This window comes from Polypterus senegalus, chromosome 7, assembly GCF_016835505.1.
Source record: "Polypterus senegalus isolate Bchr_013 chromosome 7, ASM1683550v1, whole genome shotgun sequence".
In the NCBI taxonomy this organism is placed as follows: domain Eukaryota; kingdom Metazoa; phylum Chordata; class Cladistia; order Polypteriformes; family Polypteridae; genus Polypterus; species Polypterus senegalus.
The window spans coordinates 99,080,313-99,105,962 of NC_053160.1; the positions used below are offsets into that span (position 1 = coordinate 99,080,313).

The window sequence follows — 25,650 nt, forward strand, 5'->3', positions numbered from 1 at the left end:
CTGTTATTAACAGAGTAAAAGGTGGGTTGTAAACAGTACAGGGAGGGTTTAAAAACGTCCAAATACACGTTAAACAATTAAATAAATATGGTGTCCCTACTTCGCGGAAATTCAGTTATTGCGGCCGGCCTTGGAACCTATCTCCCGTGATAAACGAGGGATTACTGTAATGGAGGTGACCAGGAAAAGAAACACCAAAATTCCAGGAAAAGAGTCAATGCTGAGAGAAAGTGCCATCTTTTATAAACTGAATATCAAAGTTAAGAAATGGAAAAAGAATCTGAAACGCCAAACAAGAACGCTAACAATAATGCACATAGATTTCTTTTGTGCTATCTGCAAATTTGGATGAAAGATGGCTGCCTGCGCTAACTTTTAAATCTGTTGCATTACCAATGATGTCAGATGTCACATCCTCCGCAAACATATCCCTAGCTAAAGGGAGCTATGTTCTGGCAACAGAATTTGCACAATGGCAGCCAGAAAAAGACACAATAAATAACTAAGCATTATAAAATTATTTTAATGAAAAAATTAGTATCAAAATTTGGTTCATCAACACCAAAAACCTATCACCAGATACAAAATAAAATTAAATAAGCTAAAAAATGTGACTAAAAAATTAAATATGAATGCAAAGCATAAAAATTGCATTTGGACATTTCTGGTGCAACAGTGCCTGCCACTGTAGATGTTTGGTCTGCAAGTGTTTCCTTACTAACGCACTGACATGTATTGACATGCATACATACGCCTGGGCTGCCTCGGACCACAGCTATAGCTGTTATGTACCCTCCTCTTCTCATTGACACCATCACAGATGATCTACAGACACTTTACATCCAACTACTTTTGTAATTTACAGAAGGAAAATCCTGCTTCAGCAAGGTCCACTATATGATCCCATCCAAACTACTTAAATTGCACATGACATCTACTAGGCATGAAGAACACTTCACAGAGCACTGAACAGCACTGGGTAACAAAAATGATTGTTTTCATAACATTGTAGGCAACACCTATAGATGGCAGTATTGTACTCAATATCTACCATGGTGTTTTCCACTGATCTTGGGACTTTGATCACAACATCATCTGCCCTCTATCTTCACCATATTGTATAATGATACACCAAACTGAACTCCTTCATGATGTAATTTCCTCACTTTCCACTAGAGTAGGCCTACATGTATGTTTGTACTGTGAAAGAAGCTGAGGCCACAGTCTTTAGAAGTCCTCTTATCTTTGCTGCGCAAACAAGCAGGCTGGAGGAAGCTACCTCATGTTACCCCTCAATCATGTATAACTGTAGTAATAAAAACTTAACCATTAATATGACACATTAAACTATAACCTGGCACCTATAATAATAGGCTTAAGAAGTTATTTATTATTTACAACCATTTTATAGTTTAAACCAGTGAAAGGCAACCTTTATTGAGTTGCGGCGCACTAAGTCCAAAAATTTTCTTTCACGGCGCACCTGAGGGACTGCCCATAAATAAAGTGGTGACGACACAATCCATGGGCAATCCCCAATAAAAACAGTTAATTTTACAAGTTTGAAAGACATTTTATTAATAAAGGAATCAAAGGATAAATCTTAAATTTAATTAATGTGAACATTGAGATTGTTTTTCAGCACATATGAGATTGATGCGAGGATCAATTTTCGATAGACTGACGCGCATTTCCTTGTCGATCATTTGAAGTCTCTCACATTTCTTAGACTTCATTTCCGTAAGTGTTCCGTCATCTGTTTTTCCAACATAAAATATATATTTTTTAAACATTATCTTTTTAGTGGGCGGCGCGGTGGCGCAGTGGTAGCGTTGCTGCCTCGCAGTTAGGAGACCCGGGTTCGCTTCCCGGGTCCTCCCTGCGTGGAGTTTGCATGTTCTCCCGGTGTCTGCGTGGGTTTCCTCCCACAATCCAAAGACATGTAGGTTAGGTGGATTGGCGATTCTAAATTGGCCCGTGGGTGTGTTTGTGTGTGTCCTGCGGTGGGTGGGCACCCTGCCTGGGATTGGTTCCTGCCTTGTGCCCTGTGTTGGCTGGAATTGGCTCCAGCAGACCCCCGTGACCCTGTATTCGGATTCAGCGGGTTAGAAAATGGATGGATTATCTTTTTAATCAACCAAAAGTTCAGAAAAACTAGCAATTTTAAATATTTTACAAAAGTTTTCGCGGCGCCCCTAGAAAATTCCACGGCGCAGCGCACCGGTTGCCCGACAATGGTTTAAACAAAGTGAGTGTAAATTAAACTGGTGAAACAAATTAGACAGACAATGCAGAGATCAAGATTTTATCAAATTATGAGAACTAGAATTACTTGCTAATTTCTGCTAACAAGATAGTACAATTGGGTCCATCAATTCCTGTAAAAAAGGAAACATATCAAGGGGTGTATTATTTTATATTCTCAGTTCATCTTTACTTATGCAAACTTGTTTAAGAGAACATTTTGCAGCATCCAAGAGAAGATACTGCAGCATCAAAGCCAAATCTGCCAGGCTGCAGGAGAGTTTTTACCCCCAAGCTGTTAGACTCCTTAACACCAGGCTGCCCCCTGGGACCTTCCACACGGCCTCAACCACCACTAAAAACAGAACTTTTATACATGAAAACCACTGTCCTGCAAAGATGAGTGTGCATGTAGAAAAGAACTGAAAATCTCATACTGACCTCTAAGGATTTTGACACTCTTGATATCCTTATGCTATGAAACATTCTGACTTGTCATTGTTTACACACGTCTTAAACAACTATTATCATACACTGATAATTTCTGTATTATCTATATCTATTATTTCTTTATTTCTTTATTTATTATATTACATATCTTACACATCAATATTGCTGCTACTTCTTTGTCCTATCTTTGCACAATGTCTTGTCTTGTTTGTGTTTTAATTTTAAATTTTTATTCTATTTTTAATTTACCATTTGCACATCATGTTGTTACACTGTGGACCCTGAGCTTCGCAATTTCGTCTATCTGTATACTTGTATATGGTTGAGATGACAATAAAGTTCACTTTGACTTGACTTTGACTTTATATTTATTTCCTTGTAATTTCCATTAGCTTGTAGCTTTATTGTTTGACTGAGTTTCTTGTACTGTCAAATTTACTCTCATGCTCTACCAGTTTGTTTCCTTGTAATTCATTACATACTGAACTACCTTGTTACTTGGAACTCTGGTCCTGTTTTCAGTGTAAGCAAATTGTGATAGACAGCTCTGTGAATGGAGAGATATTAAGCTGTGTCCAAGCAAATAATACTACCTGGCCTTCACTTTACAGATTCTCAAAGAAATGGTTAAAAGAAGAACAGAAACTTCGAGAAGAGGAATATTGAAATTTAAATTGTAATAGTACTTTGTGATTCAACACTTGTTTGGTGACATAAATGATAATGAACCCTAACTGAATAAGTGAATGATAGAGTATTGTAGAGTACCACTGTTGAACAGAGGGATTGGGCTCAAGCCTAAGGCACGGCACTGTTGAGCAAGAAGGCAGAATAAAATGTCAGGACTGTAGGCATGTAAAACGAAAGGCATCCAGTATTCTTCATGGATGTCTAGTAGGAGCCTGTGCTGGTACTGCAAATTGGAGAAAAAGCATTAATTCATGTAGTGAAGTAAGGTAAAAAGTAATATTTTACCTGATTGTGTGAGGCAAATTGGAGATAGATGACTTCAGCTGAATCTTGTAGTTTGGAGAAAAATAATGAAAATGGAAAAAAATGGAACTTCTTCCGCTGTTGACAATTATGAAGAAAATGTATGTGAGGAGTAGTGAAGATAGGTGCTTCCTTATGTCCTACGATCAAAGTTCAAAGCCTTCAGGCTCACGTGCATAGCTTATATTGGCATACAGGTATTACTCATCTTATTCCTACAAGAAATACCTAGAAATTAAGATCTTTTTATTTATGTTTAGTTGGCATACATTGAAAGCATTTACTTAATGTTTAAGTACTCAGTATGAGAAGGAACTGAAAGTAGTTCCAAGCAAATGCCTTCAGATTGTGCCTTTTCTTATTTTTGCCCAAGGCATGTTTTTACCTTCATAGCTTCATACCATAGTAAAACTGATTAAACAGCCACCTGTTGGAGTGAAGCCATTTTTGTCTCTGCCTGACTGGAGATCAAATCACACCAAAAGCGTCCTTTTCCTCCATCCCAAACTCCTGCCATATCACTTTCTTGTGTTTTCAGGAAAGCCGTGGCCGCACAATGCTTGCAAATGGGTGGCAGCTCTCTTCTTCGGTTTGTGCTTGAGAGTGTTTTTAGGTGGTTGATGACTTTCTTCCTCAATCCGTGCTCAGGTGCTTGTAATGCATGCCTTGATATGAACTTGGGTGCATTCTCAGGTCAGCTGCACCCTTCACTTTCACTTCATGGTCAATAGTTTCTACAGCTGAGGTTTAGCTTTCTGTCGTGTGTTAGGCTGATGTGTATTGTCACCGAGCTCAGAACGTCTTCTTGCCATTGTGTCCAGTTGTGAGCTGTAACATCCGCCCTCCCTTCGCATGAAATCTTTTTTAGTTCAGCAGAAATTCAACTCTGTTCCATCTGGGTGTAAGCTGAGCTGCAACTCTTTTCTTCTTTTTAAGTCCGGATGACTTTACAGGTGAGGTGCACCTCTCTCCATTTGTAGCCTGTTTTGCAGTCTGTTTCAAGGTGGGCCACAGTGTTCAGCCACTAACTTGCCATTTGTTCTAGCCGGTTTTACTTACTTTAACTGCTCTTTGCTCAGGTGAATTTACTTCATTTATGGCGGCCTTTCTTTTTCACTCCTGTCTCTAAAGGTCTCTCAGGCAACCTGCTAATATTACACACAACAGAGCAGCCAGCCCCAGAGTGTAATCTGATTGGTTAGCAGTACACGATTCTTTGCTACCTGACACCCAGTCTTCATTGAACTCTGCACTACAGAAGCTGGCTGTACATGCTCTGTGTAAACAGAAAATTTCACAAAATATTGACTTGTCACTTTGGAACTTAAAGAACATGGCAAAATGTATTAGATTCAGGTACATAGAAGGCAGTTAAAAATAAGTGATTGTAATGCAGTAATAAGAGAGTTGCACAGAGTGCAGATACACGCCACTACAGTACATACCAAACTCTAACAGTAGCATGGAGACACTGAAGGCAAATTTTAGATGATCTAAAGGTGAGATTTACTCATAGATGTGTGAACCCTGGCCAGGTAATTGCTAAGAGAGCTACAGTGATTTATAAGAAGCGAAAAGAGAGACACCACTTAACCTAATCGAGCATATCCTTCAGATGTGAGGAGAAATTTGCAGTAAGAGAAAAATTCACACAACAATAATGAAAACTACACACATACAGAGATCAAGCCAGGATTTGAATTCAGATTAAAACTACTTTAAAAGGCTACAACAATGTTTGAATTCCCACAATAGATTAAAACTAGATGTGCAGTAAGAAGAATAAAAAATGAAGTGCTTGGTTGAAAACCAGTTCAAATTACAAGTCAACATTGTTTCATACATAACAAAATAGTAGTGAAAGTGAGCAGAGAAAAATCAGGTCATTTTAAAGAAGAGAATCTATGAGAAAATACACTATACTGGAAAATAAAATGCAACTAGGGGTAAACTGGCTATAGGAGCCTTTGTAAAATACTCAAACTCTAAAACAAGATAACTTGATTATAAATACAGAACCGCACTTTCAGAAACTATTAACAAAGGCAACATGGCAAAGGGCTGACCACCTACACGGCTGATACATAGGCTAACAGCGGAGTTCAAGTAATATAAACTTCAAAAAAAGAAGAAGACATGTGCACTCAAAAGCTTCATTTGAGTTTAGAAGCAATAACTCTTACCAGATTTTAGGTCTGTGGGATTAAAAAATCCCTCAATGCCCAAGGACAAGTCATAACTCATTAAAGAGAAAAACTGGATATAGGTTTGATAGTATAGAAGCCTTGGCCAGAACCTCATGTCAAAACTAACAACGTAAAAGCCACCTTATATAGGTTGCCTGAGTGGCAAAAAGTGTCAGGAGAAAGGGAAAGTGTTCTACAAGAGCCTTCATTGAAGAAGAAATCCACACTGATGAACTAAGAACTATACCACACAAAACAGATGGAGCAGTTAACCCAGCAACTGCAGGTGATGTCCAGGAATCACTAAAAAAGGACACCAGAAGGCTAGCAGACATTTTCAAAGATAGCAGACGGCAGTAAAAGGTTCCCACAGAAGCAGTAGAATTGTGCTGCATATTGTAAAGAGTATGCTGGTAACTGAAATGTCTGCAACGTCCTTAAAGTAGCATGGGAGACTCAGGAGTGCAGTGTTTCCATTGCCCAGAATAAAACGGAGGTGGGCATTCTGTGACCCCAAAGTAGTCCTAGGAAGCATCCTAAGAGTAATGCTAGGGTTCAGTTTAAAGGTCTGGTGAATGTATAGTGTGCTTTGTCAAGTGCAAAAATAGGCAAATCATCCCATCAGGCAAACAGGGGAACACAATCTGCATTTTACAAAAAATTAGCAGGAGTTCTTTAATCTTTTTTGAAATTTTGTGCTCATCCATAGGCTGCATTTTTTGATCAGAAAATCTCTACATTTTTATCAGAAATATATATATATAAACTTACACATCCCTTGCTGACTGACTGACAAGAAGTTCTTGGCTATTTGCAGACAACCTAAGGAAAAATGATTTTCACTAATGGATCAATCGTATGGCCCTGAAAACTAGAAACTTCACCAAAACATAATTTAATCATACATGAATCAGACAAAAAAATGCAAAATTTGTTTGCATTCACTATAATAGTCTGAAGTACATTAGCATCCATAAACACATTTGCATTTGTTCCTATATGTACTATCACTAATAACTACATAGCTTGAATTCTTCTGGTTATTAATTAAAAATGAGTAGTAATACATATATACATACTCGTATATGAATTTGTGCAATAGGTTATATTTACTTTTTACATATGGAATTTGTTCTTGTTTTTTTATTTTTAGCCAGAAATGGTTTATCTATTGTAACCAGAAGCTTGCTACCAGTCAGAACAAGATAACAAGAACACCATTACTCTTTGCTACTTAAATCACCATCCTTACTCTGAGCTCAGCCTTCATGAGCCTTTAGATATCTTTAGAAATGTCATACTCCATGTTCCCTATAATTGTTCTCACCCACATTTAAGCCAAATATCACTTCTGGTTGTCTCCAGACGTACAGCATGTGGTATATGTTTGACTCGTTGAGACTTCATCACCATCAGTTTGTATCCAGATTTTCCACTAACTGCTGACATTCTCCATGGTGCCACGGTTTTAAGGCCATGTGATGTCATCACAACTACACTACAAAAGATAACAGTGCTAACAAAGAAGTGCCTGAATTACAAAGACTTTTGTTAGAAACATAGTGCTCAAATGGTAAGAAAGTGAAAAAGAAGATAATCTAGTAGGAAAGGAATTAATTTGATGTGTAACAAAAATGTAATGAGTTGAACAATGTAACAAGACTACAAAAAAGTTGTCTTTTGGTTAATACAAAGTCCCTACATCTTTGCTGCCTGCTAAACTACTGTTCATTAGGGCTGTCTGTGGTTCGAATATCAACTACACAAACAGTGACTGGGCTGGCAGTTTAATTTAATCTCATGGAACTGTGAGGCAACACCTTTAACACTATGTCAGAATTCTGCTTGGAGTTGGATTCTAAGAGATTAACTTGCATTTTAATTTTTGGTAAAAAATCTTCAAGCAGTCTTACTCTAGCAGAATAGCATATACTAAATGCTGCTTTAGGGACTCTGTCGCTATTAATTCAAAAGGTTCTTATTTGGATTATGGAGTACCAGTGACAATGACTACTGAAGAACTGCTTGTCAGCATGGATGTCTGATATGAACCACATCTTTTATAAACGTTTTCTGATCTGTAGTTATGCTAACTACATCAAATCCAAGAAGTGGCATATTGCAGAGAGGTCATCTGGCAATGGAGAACCCTGAAAGGATAATTTTATTAATATTCAAGTAGAGGCTTTATCATAATCATAGCACTGATTAATTTGCCACAGGAATCCATGTTCTTAAGCACAGCATTTTTATATATTAAAAAACTGTGCCTGTTTTTGTGATATAAAATGGTATCTATGTGGAGGTCAATCCACACTTGAAAACAAAAGCTTTGGCAGTTATTGAGCATGCTCATCTTGAAACCAAGAATTTCCTCAAGTATTGATGTGTATCTTGAAATTGTACAGATATTGTAAAACAGCATATTCAAGTCATTTTCAGAAAAAAAAATATACTGTATTTATACTGTCATTTTTAAAGACGTTTGGCTCTTTGCCACGTCTTACTGCCTGTCTCACTCAGAAGCATACGTTCACCCACCAGGATGTGATTTCCTGTAGCTTATTTCATGGATGGTGCAACTGCTGTTTGTTTTGAATATGACCTGAGTGGTTAGGAAAGTCTGCGCCACAATAGGGTGGCCAAGAACCCCTTTCTGACAAGTTTGCCACCAATACGATTTCTCAAAAAACGAATTTCTTCTGTTTATAAGATTTTTTTGTACATAAGAAAATCAACCAAATAACAATTACTTTTCGCCAAAAAGTAACAGTTTTTCTGAACTGCAGTGGACTATGATTTTGATCATGACTCCTAGAACTATTCTCGCCAAGTTAAACTCTCCTACTGGTAAGTTCAATGCTTTAATATTTGCCTCTGTTATATCTGTGTTTTAACTTAGTAAAAGCCTTTGTCCAGTGGGAGCTGGATGGTCCTTTGGCCTCAGAACCCCTGTATATTTTGGTTTTTTTTTCTTCAACCTAACTGGAATTTTTTTTTTGTTTTGCTTTTTCTGTCGTCCCGGCCATTTGATCTTACCTTGTTTTGTTGTTACTTATTCTTTAGTACTATTGCCTTATCTTAATTGTCTTTCTTTTTTGTATTTTTTCTTAGTCGTCTTGTACACTTTGATCTACATTGTTGTATGAAAATGTGCTATTTAAATACATATTGTTGTTGGTGGTGTTTTGCTCCCAAATACTAAGCCTTGTTAACTGCATGCAGTGGTAAGTTAAGCTATTGAAGGGTTAGAATTTGCATGCCTATATTTATTGTTGTATTTATTATATTTTATTACCCTTTGTTCTTCTGAATGGTAACTTCTTTGTAGTGTTTATTTTTTATTATAATCGAGCACCCTGCCTCCCCCATACCCAGCAAAATCAAAGCCCCTACTACTAAATTTGTTCTGGAGCTGACCCTTGCTTATTGTAAGATTTTCTTCAGAAGTTAGGTAAACAAGTTATTATTTACACCCACTCCCAAACACCCATAAGCATCCAGATTTCCATTCACATTAATCTGAAATGGCCACTTCACCTAACCGGTATGTCTTTAGGGATGTGGTAAGAAAGTTCACACTCACTCAGTGAGAATATGCAAACACCACATGGACAATGACCAGGCATGACATTCAAACTCAGGACACCAGATCCATGAAGCAATAGTACCACTGTGTCACCCTACATAAGAGCAACTGTCCTGGCAGAAGATAACAATTTATTAATAATACTGTACAGCGCTATTTTTCACCACACTGAATAACTTCAGAACCTTCCTTGATTTTGTGCTATTTCACTTCTTCATTTACATTAAAACTTTACTCATGATGTTCACTGTGAACACACAAGTGAACAGACTGGTACTTCAGGACAATAGTGTTAGAAGTCTATAATAAAATGCATTACTTCCAATTTCTTTTGTTTCCATAAACCTACCTTAGAAACACAGTTGGCCTGTTTTCTGAAATTCAAACCTATGCCGCTTCAAAGTGGATGAATTTGATAAGACTTGGTAATCCTTTTTTTAAGGTTTATTTTACACCTAGGCCTTGTAAACTCAGTTTTAAACCTTAATAACAGGTGAAATATTTTTCTTATTTACACAAATAATGCTTCTTCTAAGAGCACAAATTCCCATGACAATTTTTATTGTGAAAAAATTCTTTCAACTTGAAAAATATTAAACTCGGTCTTTAATCAAACAGGTGATGCTGATGTGAATAGGTGTTTCTAACTATGGTTGCTGGGAGTTTTCATTAAACAGTAGCTTTTACCCACTTCCATTTCATTCTCTTGCATCATTTAAGTGAAATTATTTTAACAGGCTGAGATAGCATGTAAAACGTATCTATGAGCCCTTGCGGCAATAATTCTTAACTCTTTGAGGGCAGAATATTTTTTCCAAAAAACAGATTCTGAAAGGCAATGGTGTCACACAGAAATCAACATAAAACATCTGTTGCTGCATGCTGTGGCAGCCAGTTTGACAAGAATGTGCGGCAGGCTTGCTGCCAAGCTGGCTTCACGTGGTTGATACTGCAGCAGCAGTGATCATGGTCGCAGTGCATTGCAATCTGGTTTCTACCTCTTATCATCGTCAAGTGGCACTCCTGCCTGGCGAACATTGCCGTAGGCGTATCAGCTACATGAGCCTGTTGAACACCATGATTAGCTGGGAGCCAATCAACCAAAGCTAGAACCTCACATTCATTTTCGATCACTTGTATCAAAATCGGAGTCCAACAAGTCATAGTCCAGTTCAGAGATAATAGGCAAAACGTCATCCACGCAGTAGTTTGCTTTATGCATTCACTTTGTTCTCCCGCAAGATGTCAGTGCCATTTTTGCTGTTGTTTGCGCCTTGCTACTCACACGAGCGCAGGAAATCATGGTCAAACCAATGAAGCTAACTTTTCTTCTAGCAACGAGAGTCCAACTAAAACATAACAGTTGGTTTTGTCACCGTGTGCCATCATCTACTTCTCCTTTTGACAAAAGTTGACATCTGCCCTTAAAGAGTTGTCCAGCTGCCATTTAAACATTTTGAAGTCCCTAAAATTGTGTCGGTGATTCTCTTTAAGAGAAAAAACTAATGTTTTTTGGAAATTCTACCCAAAAACAAGTTTTCATTCCTTTATAGAATTCTTGTTAAAGAACTTAACTTAAAGTAATAGTTGGGATCCTTCACTCCAATTTCTTTCATAATTTATAAACATTTCACTAATATCTCTGCTTCTTTCAACTCCTTAATTTTTTTTCATAACTCAAACCTTGAAGTCATGAATTAGCCTAGTTGCTCATGTCTGGATGTTACCCAGTGCTGCTACTTTTTTTGTTTTTTTAATAAATGCATTCACTTACTGTATAACATCCATCTGTCTGTCCACTTGGCAAAATTTAGCTCCCAGTGAAACAAAACTGTTGAAATTTGGCAAACTTACTCTTCAAGGAAACTTGTTAGGAAAGTTGATTTTTTTTCAGGGAGATATTTCAAATCTCCTATTAAAAAGCACTGGAGAGTTTCCAAACTTAATAACTTAATAACTAATTTAAAACAGAGAAGCATTCTGTGCAACTGTTTCTAATTTACCTTGAAAGTCACTTCATCTTGTACACTTTGTAGATTTTCATCTTTTACTCATCGTTCGACCACTTCTAACAGCAAGGCACATTCTCATAACAAGTTAGTCAAACAAGTTAGCAAAACACAGTAAAGAGATGTGCACACAAGCTGAGGCATATGCCTCTGTTACACTAGCTCAATTCTCATGCTGCTTGACGTAAGAAAATCGTAAAAGGAAAAAGTAAAAGCCAATTGTCTAGAAATGAATATGAGGAATGGTATTATATAAGCATTTCTCTGTAAGAATAGAGTGAACACATGTAGAATAAGGGGCAGCACGGTGGTGCAGTGGTAGCGCTGCTGCCTCGCAGTTAGGAGACCCGGATTCTCTTCCTGGGTCCTCCCTGCATGGAGTCTGCATGTTCTCCCCGTGTCTGCTTGGGTTTCCTCCCACAGTCCAAAGACATGCAGGTTAGGTGCATTGGTGTGTGCGTGTCCTGCGGTGGGCTGGCACCCTGCCTGGGATTTGTTCCTGCCTTGCGCCCTGTGCTGGCTGGGATTGGCTCAAGCAGACCCCCATGACCCTGTGTTAGGATATAGTGGATTGGAAAATGACAGGCTGACTGATGTATAATAAGTATTTACAGTACATGAACACAAACTTAATGATTGCATTATCTGCACATTATAATGACTTAGTATTTCAATCACACTATAATATATAATTTATTGGCAAAGCTCCAAACTTGCTCTCCATTATGCTTTTAAGTAGCCAACAATTTTATCTTGAAACGTAAACAGATTTTAATTCTACAGGTAAACTGAAGTTAGTTGTAAAGACTCTTCTCAACCAACAACTAACAATAAGATGTCAATTGATGCCATTTGTACATCACTTGAATTGGAATCTGTTGCCTATGAACGTTTTTTAGCCACTACAAGCCTATTTGGGCTACATTTTAACTATAAGATATTAAAAAGTACTGTTTGTAACATAGTCTACTAATTCATAAAATTGCATTCTATTATCACTGTTATGTTTACATATTATTCACTGTTACACCAATATATAATGAACAAAAATGTCATACCTGGCTCTTTGAAATAAATAAAAAAATAGTTCAGGTTTCCAATGTTAACTGCACACATAACTCTAGATTAGGTCTCACTAGAGTGTCATATAGATTAGGCATAATTTCCCTTGATTAACATCATATTACCCTTCTTAATGGGTTCTGTACACTGCTTAGATTCCATGTCATCAGTTTAAAGTACACAATGTTTGGTAGAGCATGTTCAGATTATCCCAAGACAGCATATCTAGTTAGAAAATGACTAGAACAGTTTTAACCAAATTGGTCATCATTTTCCAGTAACACAGATGAAATTAAGTTAATCAGTTTGGAAAAAGTAATGCATAGGGCAGACCCTCTTTCCAGTTAACAGAGAAAGGACTTGCTGAAAATACTTGTGTGTTTGGTGCACTTGGAGCGAAAGAGGGGTGGCTTTGCCTTTTGCCATTTCGACTGGAATTTACTGTCAGAACATTTAATGTACTGTAAGTATCCATTGTTGTGTTAGTGGGCTTCTGTATGTTTAAATCTTGAATTCACAGAATGTAAACCAATACTGAGTGAATAATTTGTCTTTCCTACCAAGTCAATGACTGTAGAACATTTCAGAAAACTAGAAAAATGTAGGCAAGAATAAGCCATTCAGCCCAACAAAGCTCACTAGTCCTATCCACTTAATTCCTCCAGAATGACATCAAGTCGAATTGTAACTGTCCCTAAAGTCCTAGTGACTAACACATAAATGTGTTGACTTATTCCATGTTTCTATGATTCTCTGTGTGAAGAAAAACATCCTAATATTTGAGTAAAATTCACCCATAACAAATTTCCAACTGTGTTCCTATGTTCTTATTGAGCTTATTTCAAAGTAGCAGGCTCAATCAACTATCCAATTCCCTTCAAAGTTTTAAACACTTCAAGCATGTCACCTCTTAATCTCCTTTTTCTTTAACTGAAAAGGCTCAGCTATTTTAATCTTTCCTAATAACCCAACCCCTACAGTCCCGGAATCAGCCTATTCACTCTTCTGGACTTTTTCTAGTGCTTCCATGTCTTTTATGTAGCCTGGAGACCAAAACTGTACACAGTACTCCTGATGAGACCTCACCAGTGCATTATAAAGCTTGAGCATAACCTCCTTGGACTTGTACTCCACACATCGTGCTATACAATATAATCTAACATTCTGTTAACCTTCTTAATGGCTTCATAACACTGTAAGGGTGCTGATAGAGATGAGTCCACTATGACTCCTAAATCACTCTCATAAGGTCAGTCAAGCAGTCATTATCCAACCCGCTATATCCTAACTACAGGGTCACAAGGATCTGCTGGAGCCAATGCCAGCCAACACAGGGCACAAGGCAGGAACAAACCCAGGGCAGGGCACCAACCCACCACAGGGCGCACGCACGCACACACACACACACCACATTAGGGACAATTTAGATAGCGAACACAGGTTTTCTAACTGCGAGGCAGCAGCGCTACCCACTATGCCACCCTTCTCATATGGTGTACTTTCAATTTTCAGACCTCTCACTGTGTATTCAAATGTAACAATTTTACTTCCTATGTGTAACATTTACTTACATTAAATTTAATTGGCCGCAGATGTGCCCAAGCCTGTATGCTGTAACAATGCAATGGAATCTAGATTATCTGCCAATCCACCTAGTTTTGTATCATCTGCAAATTTAAGGGTAGGTGACTATAGTGTGCAAAGAATTTTGGATCTGAAATTCAATCAATATTTAATACACAACTGGTATATGTATATTTAATAAGCTTTGCACTCATATACAAAACCATCCATTATCCAACCCGCTATATCATATCTACAGAGTCTTAGGGGTCTGCTGGAGCCAATCCCAGGGCGCAAGGCAGGAATCAAACTCCGGGCAGGGCGCCAGCCCACCGCAGGGCACACACACGGGACAATTTAGGATCGCCAATGCACCTAACTTGCATCTCTTTGGACTGTGGGAGGAAACCGGAGCACTTGGACGAAACCCACGCAGACACGGGGAGAACATGCAAACTCCACGCAGGGAGGACCCGGGAAGCAAACCCAGGTCTCCTAGCGGCGAGGCAGCAGCGCTACCACTGTGCCACCGTGCCGTCCTATACAAAACCAAGATTTAAAAAATAAAGAAAAATTCTTTCATGTAAAATATGTTTTACTTCTTCTACTAATTGCAATAGTAGTAGTTTTATTAACATGTTACATTGTTTGGCTTTTCATTTCTTTATTATACATTCTTGCTTTTTTTGTTTTCATTATTACATGGTCAGGATGAGTGAATCTCTCTTCACCAACAGATGCTCATGATATCCAGCAATTTTGGGGGGATCCTGCAAATTCTCAGGATGTCCCACTGGGCCCTTTGATCAACTGAATCAAACGCTTTATAAAAAACGACAAAGGCTGCAAAGAAACTTTACCAATATTCATGTTTGCGCTTGAGGAGAACTCTCAGTGCCAGGATGCAGTCAATGGTACATTTCTTAGGTGTAAAACCAGACTGCTCCAGTCGCTTTTAGGTAAGCAAGTGATCACAGATCCTATTGAGGACGACTCTAGCAAGTACTTTACCCTCCAGTGTCTACCCACGAGGATGTGAGCAACCTCTTGGGCATAGCCATCAGTAGTGTGTCTGTCAGTGGAGAAAGTGTTGTCTTCATGAAGAGGTTTACTTACCTTGGCAGTGACATTCATGTCTTTTGACTCCTCCTATTAAGTTAGTATATTGGACTGGGAGAGCATGGGGGGTCATGATGTCACTGGAAAGGGATGTATGGTGCTCCCGATATCTCTGCAGAAGAACGAAGATCCAAGTCTTTAGAGTCCTGGTGCTTCCTGTTTTTCTATATAATTGTGAGACATGGACGCTATCCAGTGACCTGAGATGAAGACTGGACTCATTCAGTACTGTGTCTCTTCCTTGGGTACCACTGGTTTGACTTTGTGTTGCACAAGCAGTTGCTCATGGAATCCTGAATGAAGCACATTACCTGCATTTTGAGGGAGCGTCAGTTATGGCACTACAGCCATGTGGCACAATTCCCAAAGGGTAATCTGGCTCGCAGGATCCTCATTGTTGAGGAACCAAGTGACTGGACCAGGCCAAGTGGAGGCCCACATAACACTTGGCTGCGGCAGATAGATGGTCATTTCAGGAGGGTGGGACTGGACTGCGTGTCTGCCTGGAGGGTTGCCAACTGCGGTCCCAAGTTTTTGTGTGGTGGGTGCACAAACACGCCATACCAGTACACGCTCCCCAACCTGACCTGACCTGATTAAATGGTAATCGCTTGTGAGAAAATTATTGTTTGGGCTCTGTCAGGGGAAATGCCAACAAATTTTTATGTTTCCAGATATTCCAAGCAAAAAGGGGTAACATGCCTAATTAAACACTAATTGGTTTATTTTAGGAGAACAATATTATTGTACAGTTATGAAAAGAATGAATGCATCCTGGCACTGGAAAACCTTATGACCCTGAACACACTAGAGCACCACTAATGGTGACTTGCTGAACCTTGGGACTTTTGGATTATAGCCATCTTTCTCCTCCAAAACCGCAGCATACCTGGTCTCCCGTCCAACAGTTTCCGCTCAGGAACATGATGGGGTGCTCCACACCATCGACGCTTTGGCTCAGCACGGCGCCCAGGCCTGTGTCCGTGAAAGGCAAAGAAAAGTTAGGTGCCATCAAAACAGGTGTGGACGTAAGGGCCTGCTTTAAGTCACCAAATGCAGCCTGTTTTTCAGTCCATGCCACAATGTTCGGGCCCTCTTCTTTGTTAAATCAGTCAAGGGCCGCTTCTCCAAAACCGGGTACAAACCGGCGGTAGTACCCGCTAACCGAAAGGCTTGGACCTGCCGCTATGTATGAGTTATGAGGTCAAGCACTTTGTCCACCAGACGCTGAAAGGTTGCTGGAGCCCCGTAACCCAAATGGAAGGACACGATACTGCCAGTGTCCGCTAGGGGTACTAAACGCGTTTTTACCTTCGGAGTCCGCTAAAGGAACCTGCCAGTACCCTTTCGTCATGTCAAGTGTGGTCAGGTATTGAGCCTGTCCAAGCCTCTCGAGGAGGTCGCCCACGCGTGGCATTGGATAAGCATCAAATTGGGAGACTTGATTGCCGACGGAAGTCATTGCAGAACCTCCAACTTCCGCCAGGCTTACCGACGAGCACAATGGGGCTGGACCAGGGACTATAACTTTCCTCAATCACACCTAGCTCCAGCATGCGCTTGATCTCAAGCTCCACTTCAGCCTTTTTGCCTCGGGAAGACGATACGGCTTCTCGGACAACAACCCCGGCTCTGTCACGATGTTGTGCTCAATCAGAGAGGTCCTTCCGGGTTCTCACTACACTTTCTGACATAGCACCAAGAGCACAGAGCTAACAGAGATAGACAGAGAGGAAGAGAGAAAAAGCAAGCAAGCATCCTAATCACAGCAGTTGTATGCATCCTGCCAAATTCCAATGGGGATTTCTTAACAGGGTCTGTTGTGGACTGCATGCTAAATCACCACTTAATACAAGCCAGGTATAAAATTATTATTTGTCCTATGATTGGTCTATGTTGCTGTTGTTATTTTGTCACCATTGTAGCCTTGAGGCTATAATGTAAAAGATACTTGTTTCCCTTATTGCTCCCTGCTAGGCACAAATATTGGAAAACACTTTGGTGATGTGAAAATATAATTTTTACATACTGTATATGGATACTTTTTACGCTTAACAAGGTTCTAATTTTTCCCCATATATCTTGTTATTTTAGAAATAACAATAAAATGCCGAAGCACCATTTCTCTTAATTGATATACTTGAATATACTTAAATAAGAATGTAACAAAGCTGGAGCATCATATTCCATTTCAGCAATATAAACAAGTTTTATAACATTATCTTGGCTGCTTCTCGTAATTTACTGTCACATGGGTCCAGACTCAATTATGGCAGCACCTGGCATAAGGCAGGAATCACGCTTGGACAGGGCACCAGTCCACAGCAGGGCCCAATCATGCACACAACATTCGCAAGAGGTCAGTCAATCTAAGCTGCATGTCTTTCAGTATGTCAGAGAAAAATTGAAGTACCTGGACAAAAAACACAGAACCGCAAGGAGAATGTGCAAACACATATTGAGCACGTGTATGATTTGACGCCAGGATGCTAGATCTGTGAAGCAGCATTGGTAACCACTAACGAGCATGCCACACAAACAGAAGGCAGTAAGAAGATGGAACTTGGTAAAATTACATTTTATCATCCATATGAATTATTCCTGAACATAACATATGTTAATTGGCTCTACTTGTAACTTATTTCTCTGAAGAATTTGTCTGTACAGTACCTATTGTATTGACCCTTGTTCTACCATATTGTCAGCTCATACTCCCCTGCACTGTCAGTGTGTCCGCTAACAATTCACCATAGCACTAAAATTTGTTTTGTTTTGAACATAATCTTGGTTATATTGTAGAACATTGTGACAGTTCACTATATAAATTTTGCCATATAAAACAGATTGATCAAGAATAGTACTTTATAGAGCCGTGTCAAACAAAATGCTGTTTTGCACATTCTCATGAAAAGGATTTTGATCAATTTATTGCATGAATAAAAGAAGAGCAGTAAACTGTATGAGGACAATTTAAATATTATGTTGAAAAATAATGGTTGATGTAAACTATTGCAATTTGATATGTTGAATTCCTTTTGAAGTCAATGATGTCATCATCTTTTGCTCTATTGATGAGAATGCTATTGTTATGGCCACTGTTTTGTTCATTGGTGAACTAAATAATTGTCCCCTGAACTCTATTGTTACAGCAAGTTTAATGTTTCTATGCCAGCAGGACTAGAAACTAGTTTTCATTGTGCTTGAAGGCAAAATGAAAATAAAATGGATTTGATTTGAATTACATTTCAAGTGTTTTTGTCCTGCTTCCTTATAAACTTTCAGTACTTCACTGAAACATGACCACCCTGTGTAAATTTACCATTTAACAATCATTACATGACATGTACTGTACATTTTAAAATTAGCCATTAAAATCAATCAGTCCATCTCCCCCTCCACCATCTATCATTATTTTGTTCACCATCTTTATTGCCCTCACCACTGCAAGGCTCTTGAGAAAAGGAAACTACAATAGAAAGCATCAATATATAAAAATATAGATTACATGTTGTGTCATTTTCTCAGCACACTTAATCCTGAGCAAGGTCAACGTGGGCTGGAGCCTAACCCAAGTATAGGGCACTAGGCTGGATCACTGCTTGGACAGGGCACCAGGCCATCACAGAGTGAACATTCGCACACCACACACACATTAGTGCCAGTTAATCAAGGCAAGTCCACCTAACCTGCATGCATTTGGACTGTGAGAGGTAACTGGAGCACCAAGAGGAAACTCACATAGACAAGGACAGAACATGTAAAATCCAACTTGTGAACTGTGGTCTCCTTACCGTGAGGCAGCAGCACTACTCGATACCAGTGCACCACTGTGCCGTCACAATATAGAGTGCATGATAATTGAAATACAACTTAATTTCACAAATATTTGAACTCTTTTTGTTCATATTGTCACAACATCACCTGTTTCGGCTGATGTTATCTTTACTTAATGAGCAGTGACTAATACATACAGTATTATATTAAAGCTGTCACAATTATGTGCTACAACAAAGGACATCCAATCTGTTGATTATATTTTGTACAGCAACTTGTGGGAATAAAACTTACAGCTCTTAACTTGTTAGTCTTTTTTTTCCTTAACTTTCTACACTTTAGGTGTAATAATTATCTCTGTTTTCATGTTAATTTTGTGTATGATCATATTTATTAATAGTTTCATCCAGTGCATTACTTCATTTATTCAACTTTGCCTGATCCAAGATCTACCTCACAGTCCAAAATATTCTCCAAAAAAAATAATTTAATAACTGTCCACAATTTCAAAATCTTAGCCTGAGCCCGTATCAAAAACAACAAACCCCAGATTAGCTCCAAAACCCATTGAATGTGTAATAAACAGACACATTTTTTCTGTTTCTTCTTGAATTGTATAATGCTATGTGTCCCTAGTCATAAAAATGTAGCAAAGCCTAATTCAATTCACAGGTTGCTGGAAAAACTAGTCCTGGTATGGGTGCTATTTATCACAGAACACACCCAGGGCCAATTTGGAAACACCAAAGTACTTTAATTTTTGCCAAGTGCTGACAGGAAATTAGAAATGGATGCTTCCCTGAGAACGTAGGAATTGATTACGGTAGAAAATCTCAACCTTTACACAATACACAGACAGTGCAGAATATAAAGAGGAGTGAAAAGCTCATACTGCAATTACAAAGTAAGTCACTGTCCTGGAATCACAGCAGAATCAGTCTGAACAGGTGTCAGTATGCATCTGAGAAGGGAAAAAAAGCTAACTGTGCTAGAAAGGAAAGTAGTTAAGGGTTGTATCTCTTATTTTCTTTCCTGTTCAGCATGGAAATAACCTTTTACCTTTCTAGGTGTGTTCATCTATACTAATAAAAGGCAAAGCCCTCACTGACTGACTGACTGACTGATTCACTCATCACTAATTCTCCAGCTTCCTGTGTAGGTAGAAGGCTGAAATTTGGCAGGTTCATTCCTTACAGTTTACTTACAAAAGTTAAGCAGGTTTCATTTCAAAATTCTACGCATAACGGTCATAACAGTCGACAACGTCCGCCATGTTAAACTTTCTTATTTATGGCCCCATCTTCACGAAATTTGGTAGGCGGCTTCCCTGCACTAATCGAAACCGATGTACATACTTATTTCGGTGGTATGATGCCACTGTCGGCCGCCATATTGAACTTTCCAACGGTCTTTGTTACCTATGGGCCCATCTTCAAGAAATTTTGTATGCGGGTTCCCAACGCTAACTGAATCCTACTTACGTACTGTGAACTGGGACCCGGACACAGGCAGACGGACAACACAGTTCACCCAACACACGTTTATTTTTACTATATTTACAATGCACGAACCCCAGTGCTTCTTGCACCGATTCCCCAAAGTCCAGGCCTCTCCGTCACTGTGCCTTTCTCTTGGCCGCCTCCCGTCCTCTCTCTAGCTCTGTCCTCTTCCACCCGACATCCACTAATGACTGGAGGGAGGCGGCCCCTTAAATGGGAACCCGGATGGGCTCCAGCTGCTTCCCGGCACTCTCCTTTGGACACACCCCTGTGTGGCGGAAGTGCCGGCTGTGCACCCGGAAGCCGTCCGGGTGTCTCCTGTTCTCTTCCCCCCAGCACTTCCTGGTGTGGCGGAAGTGCTGGGCTCCAGGGTTCCTCAGGCACCTGGGCGCCGCCTGGCGGTGGCCATGGGCCCCTACAGGGTTGGGCTTCCAAGCCCTCTACCCGTGGCCCCCAATACAACCAGGGCGATCGCCCCCTTGCGGTCTGGAGGAGGCACAAGCCCTCCTCTGGTCGTCCTGGGCGTCCCGGCCGTGGACCACACGGGATATTCCGGCACCGGGGAGCTGCCTGCCGGTGGCCACGGGTCCCAACAGGGCTGGGCTTCCAAGCCCTGTACCCGAGGCCCCCAACATAACCAGGACGGACGCCCCCTCGCGGTCTGGAGGAGGCACAAGCCACAGTACATATATACGTCAATAGCCTGCAGCTCGGTCGCTGTGTGAGGCGGTGTTGGGTCCCCCATCCCCACGCCACCCACGTTGTTGGCTGCCAGCCTATATAAGGCCGTCCGTCGCTCCGGTCTCTTCATTCCTTTCCTTGCTTCGCCACAGTATTCACGTCTCCCTGCTGATAACTGTAGCCTTTTTATTTAATCCACGGCTTCTCCACTGTTTTATTGTTCGTTTATTACGATTATAGTTATTGTATAGGTATTTTAGACTTAGTTTACATTGTTCAGGTACCCATTTCCTTTATCGTTCCAACCGTACCCCCATTAACATGTCTATCGAGGTGATCACCATCGATCAAAGAACTGTCACTTACCAAGTGGTTTCCATGCCCGGAGATGGCACCTGCCTTTTCCATTCTCTGTGTTACATATTGCACGGCCATATCAGGCTCACTCTTGATATCCGGAGGAACATTGTGTCTTATGTATTGAATGACTGGGACAGGTTCAAGTTGTGGACTGATGACGGTACAGGAGATAATTATACTACACAGGAGCAGTATAAGAGTGAAATGCTTAAGCCCTTCACTTATGGTTCTGCATGTGAGTTGATGGCTGCCGCTGAATTGTTCGGTTGTCACTTTCAAGTGTACCGAAATGGCCAAATATTTTAAACTTTGGAAAACCGCCAATGCATCTTAAATATGTTAGATTCACAGGTGATGATTTCAGTAGCGGACACTTTGATGTTTATGAATGTTTAAACTCTCAAAAGCTGGATGTGATTTTATCGATGAAACCGGTTGTGTGCTTACAATGCTTGACAGATGCCGAATGTCACTTCAACACAACAAGTCCTGCAAATACTGCCGATTATGACAGCAGCAATCCAAGCTGTGAGATTTGAGACAAGATTACTGTTCACATGGCCAACTGTACGTTGCATGCTCAAGAGTAAGCTCAGCGCACAGCTTGGTCATATTACAACCGGAGGGTCAAACTGACAATGTGGCATACAAAGAGATCCTTAACAAATAATTTTTGGTATATTTTCCCTCAGTTTTAAAAGGTTTACTTTTCTTCTTAATAAAAATTTTAAGGCAGTAATTCGCTGCTGTGAAGCGCGGGTATTGTGCTAGTATATAATATAAAGACTACAACAACAGCCATGTCTCTGTCCTGTCTATCCACATGAAACAACTTGTAGGCAGATTTTGCTGAAATTTGGCATACTTATTGTTGAATTAAATTTGTCAAGTCGGATCAGTTTTTTGTTGCGATACCGAAAAACAAATCATGCTGTACATTGTTTTAAAAATTTCAAAATCACCCTTTGAAGAGCACTGGCTAATCTGAAAACTCTGCTTTCTTAAAACAAAGTAACATTCTATGAGACTTCAACCCTAAAGTAATTTACTGATTCAATTTAACCTTCACAGTGGTTATACCTTTTACTGGTCTGGAGCCACTCGGATCTCCAACACCAGGTATGTGTAAACATCACATATAGCAATACTGTACACTTCTTCTGCTGCTTCATCGTAAAAGTTACAAAAAAGAAGTAACTTTTCTGGAAATGAATGGAAGAGTAAAGCAATTATGATAGCAAATGTAAGACAGAATCGACTCAACTACTATTATCTGCAGATTGTTTTTGTAAAGAACTGATGTTATCAATCTACAGTGTAAAGGTGTTTTTTAATATAACATAATTCAAACACAGGAAAAGTGAAACTACCCTAAGTGACTTAAACACAGCATGTGTTTAGAAAGAAAACTACAGAACTACTGTGGGCAGAAGAATAGAGCTGCTAGGCATGTAAAAAGGTCCACGCAATCGTATATATGTTCTATGGGGCAGGAAAAGGCTGATTGTGTCGCAGATAGCAAGGACAAGGCAGGATTACAGTTTGCGCATGCTGAAAGAGTTGCTTAGTAAAAAATGTACAGCAGACTGAGCTATGTTTATGGGTTGAAGAGGTGCTTTTGTTTGTATGTATCTTCAGACTGGATTTAAAATCTTGGAGATAATTGTCACCATTGGTATTCACTTTATACGACAAATCAGTTCTTAGCTATTTGTAGAATTTCAATGAATTATTGGGTTTTAACTAAACTTATTTCAGTTGCTTTTCTCCTTTCAAAGTGTAATGTTGATATTGTTTTTATGCAAGTATTGGTCAATAGTATTAAAGGTTATTTTTCTTTTGGTAATTATTTGATACTATGGGTTTAATTTAAAAATGTTATGTTTTAAGAAAATTGAGTAACACACATCAATCAATGCCATTTTTACACCACATGAACTGGAATCTGCTGTGTATAAAAGCTATGGAGCCACCACAAGCCTATTTAGGCTACATTTTTACTACATGACACTGCAAAGTACAGTACTTTTAAAAAGCACACGTTTAATGTAGTCACGTGTAACTGCATTCTGTTATCACTGTTATTTTTGAAAATGACTCATTGCTACGAAAAATATTTAATAAACAAAATGTAATAGCTGACTTTTACATAAAGTAACTAAAAATATGTTAAATGTTCCAACTTTCATTTACCTGAATAGTATGTCATGCACACATTTTCTAACTTGTTAGTTTTTGTAGATGTACAGATATGATCTTAGATGTACAGTCTGTTTTATTTAAAAACTAAAAGCTGAACTTCTAAAAAAGAACGTTTAATTCACTATGGTTTTCATATTTTTAAGAGTATTAAGCTTAAATTTAAACTTCATAAGGCAACAGTAGATTAAATAAATAAGCTTTAATTTCATTCTTAAGAAATGACTTACACATTTTGGATGTCTCAATGTCTACAAAAGAATACACTGACTCAGCTGTAGAACATATATTTTCATACAGGCACTGGAGGAAAAATGATTTATTTAGGATTTATAGAATTTAAAACTGCCCAATCAGACATTCATCAATTGCTCTGTCCAACTAAAAGCACAAGCCCTGCATAGGAGCACCTGATACAAGGTAGAAATTAATCCTAGACAGGGCACCAGACCACCACAGGGCACAGTTACACACTTAGTCACGTTGGGTAGTTTAAACAGTAACATGTCCCCAGGATGCAGGAGGACAACGTTGCCTAATATGCTTTTGCCTAATAATTGCTTTAATATTTAATATGTCCCAGAAGCAAACCTTGTGGACAAATTTTAATTTAGAAAACTATGACCATGGACTTTTAGGTTGGGTGTAGCTTTTTATTGGATGAAAAGGAGAGCTAATCTGTATGTCTTAGTAATAATTCTGCAGCACTGAATCAAACAATTAGCAATTGTCATCACCATTCCATTAATTTCTTCACTTTTAGAACATATCTGGCCAGTGTCCATCTTCGCAAAACTAGACATGTGTGGCATGGACAGTCTGATAAGTATCAAAGAGCAGGGTGAATGGAAAATAACCCTTAAAGGAATACTCCACTCAAAAATAGTATTTTTTTTATCTGTCACTTGCACCAATAAAAATAGCTGAGCATTTTAGAATACTGAAATACTTTTTGAGAAATCTCGAAAAATTAATTTGGCTTGTCATTCTTCTCTGGGTATTCATAGAACATACATAAAAATGGAAGGTGATAAATTAAAATAAAATCTGCTGCTTACAAATCACAACCTGCCCCCCACCCCCTGCCCTAATAACCATCCGGTGTTATTAGACACCCACCTGAATGCATACCTCGAAGTGACAATCAAGTGCTGCATACATTTAATAAAACTTTTTATTAAAAACATATGAGCAAATGATCTGACAAATAAAAGCCATATATATTCAATAAATTTAAACCAGGCTTTAGCTATTAAAAAAAGCCCTCTGAAAACCTAGAAAATAATTAAAAGCATTATATGCAGCTTTTTTTTACCAATCATATTTACAGTGGGATGCAAAAGTTTGGGCAACCTTGTTAATAGTCATTATTTTCCTGTATAAATCGTTGGTTGTTACGATAAAAAATGTCAGTTAAATATATCATATAGGAGACACACACAGTGATATTTGAGAAGTGAAATGAAGTTTATTGGATTTACAGAAAGTGTGCAATAATTGTTCAAACAAAATCAGGCAGGTGCATAAATTTGGGCACCGTTGTCATTTTATTGATTCCAAAACTTTTAGAACTAATTATTGGAACTCAAATTGGCTTGGTAAGCTCAGTGACCCCTGACCTACATACACAGGTGAATCCTATAATGAGAAAGAGTATTTAAGGGGGTCAATTGTAAGTTTCCCTCCTCCTTTAATTTTCTCTGAAGAGTAGCAACATGGGGTTCACAAAACAACTCTCAAATGACCTGAAGACCATCATGGTTTAGGGGAAGGATACAGAAAGCTGTCCCAGAGATTTAAGCTGTCTGTTTCCACAGTTAGGAACATATTGAGGAAATGGAAGACCACAGGCTCAGTTCAAGTTAAGGTTCGAAGTGGCAGACCAAGAAAGATTTTGGATAGACAGAAGTGACGAATGGTGA

The 25,650-nt window shown here is 39.1% G+C and overlaps 1 protein-coding gene across 4 annotated transcripts in view; it reads right to left on the reverse strand.

Annotated features, from left to right (window-relative positions):
* LOC120532735 (leucine zipper putative tumor suppressor 3-like) overlaps positions 1 to 25,650 on the reverse strand; it is a 112,914-nt gene that overhangs the window by 45,981 nt on the left and 41,283 nt on the right. The window contains exon 1 of one of the 4 annotated variants that reach the window (XM_039759059.1): positions 3,670 to 4,823. The exons of the other annotated variants lie outside the window; for them this stretch is intronic. The gene's annotated coding sequence lies outside the window, so the exon portion shown is untranslated. Of the gene's footprint in view, positions 1 to 3,669; positions 4,824 to 25,650 lie in introns of those variants that run through there. 4 annotated transcript variants of the gene reach the window in all.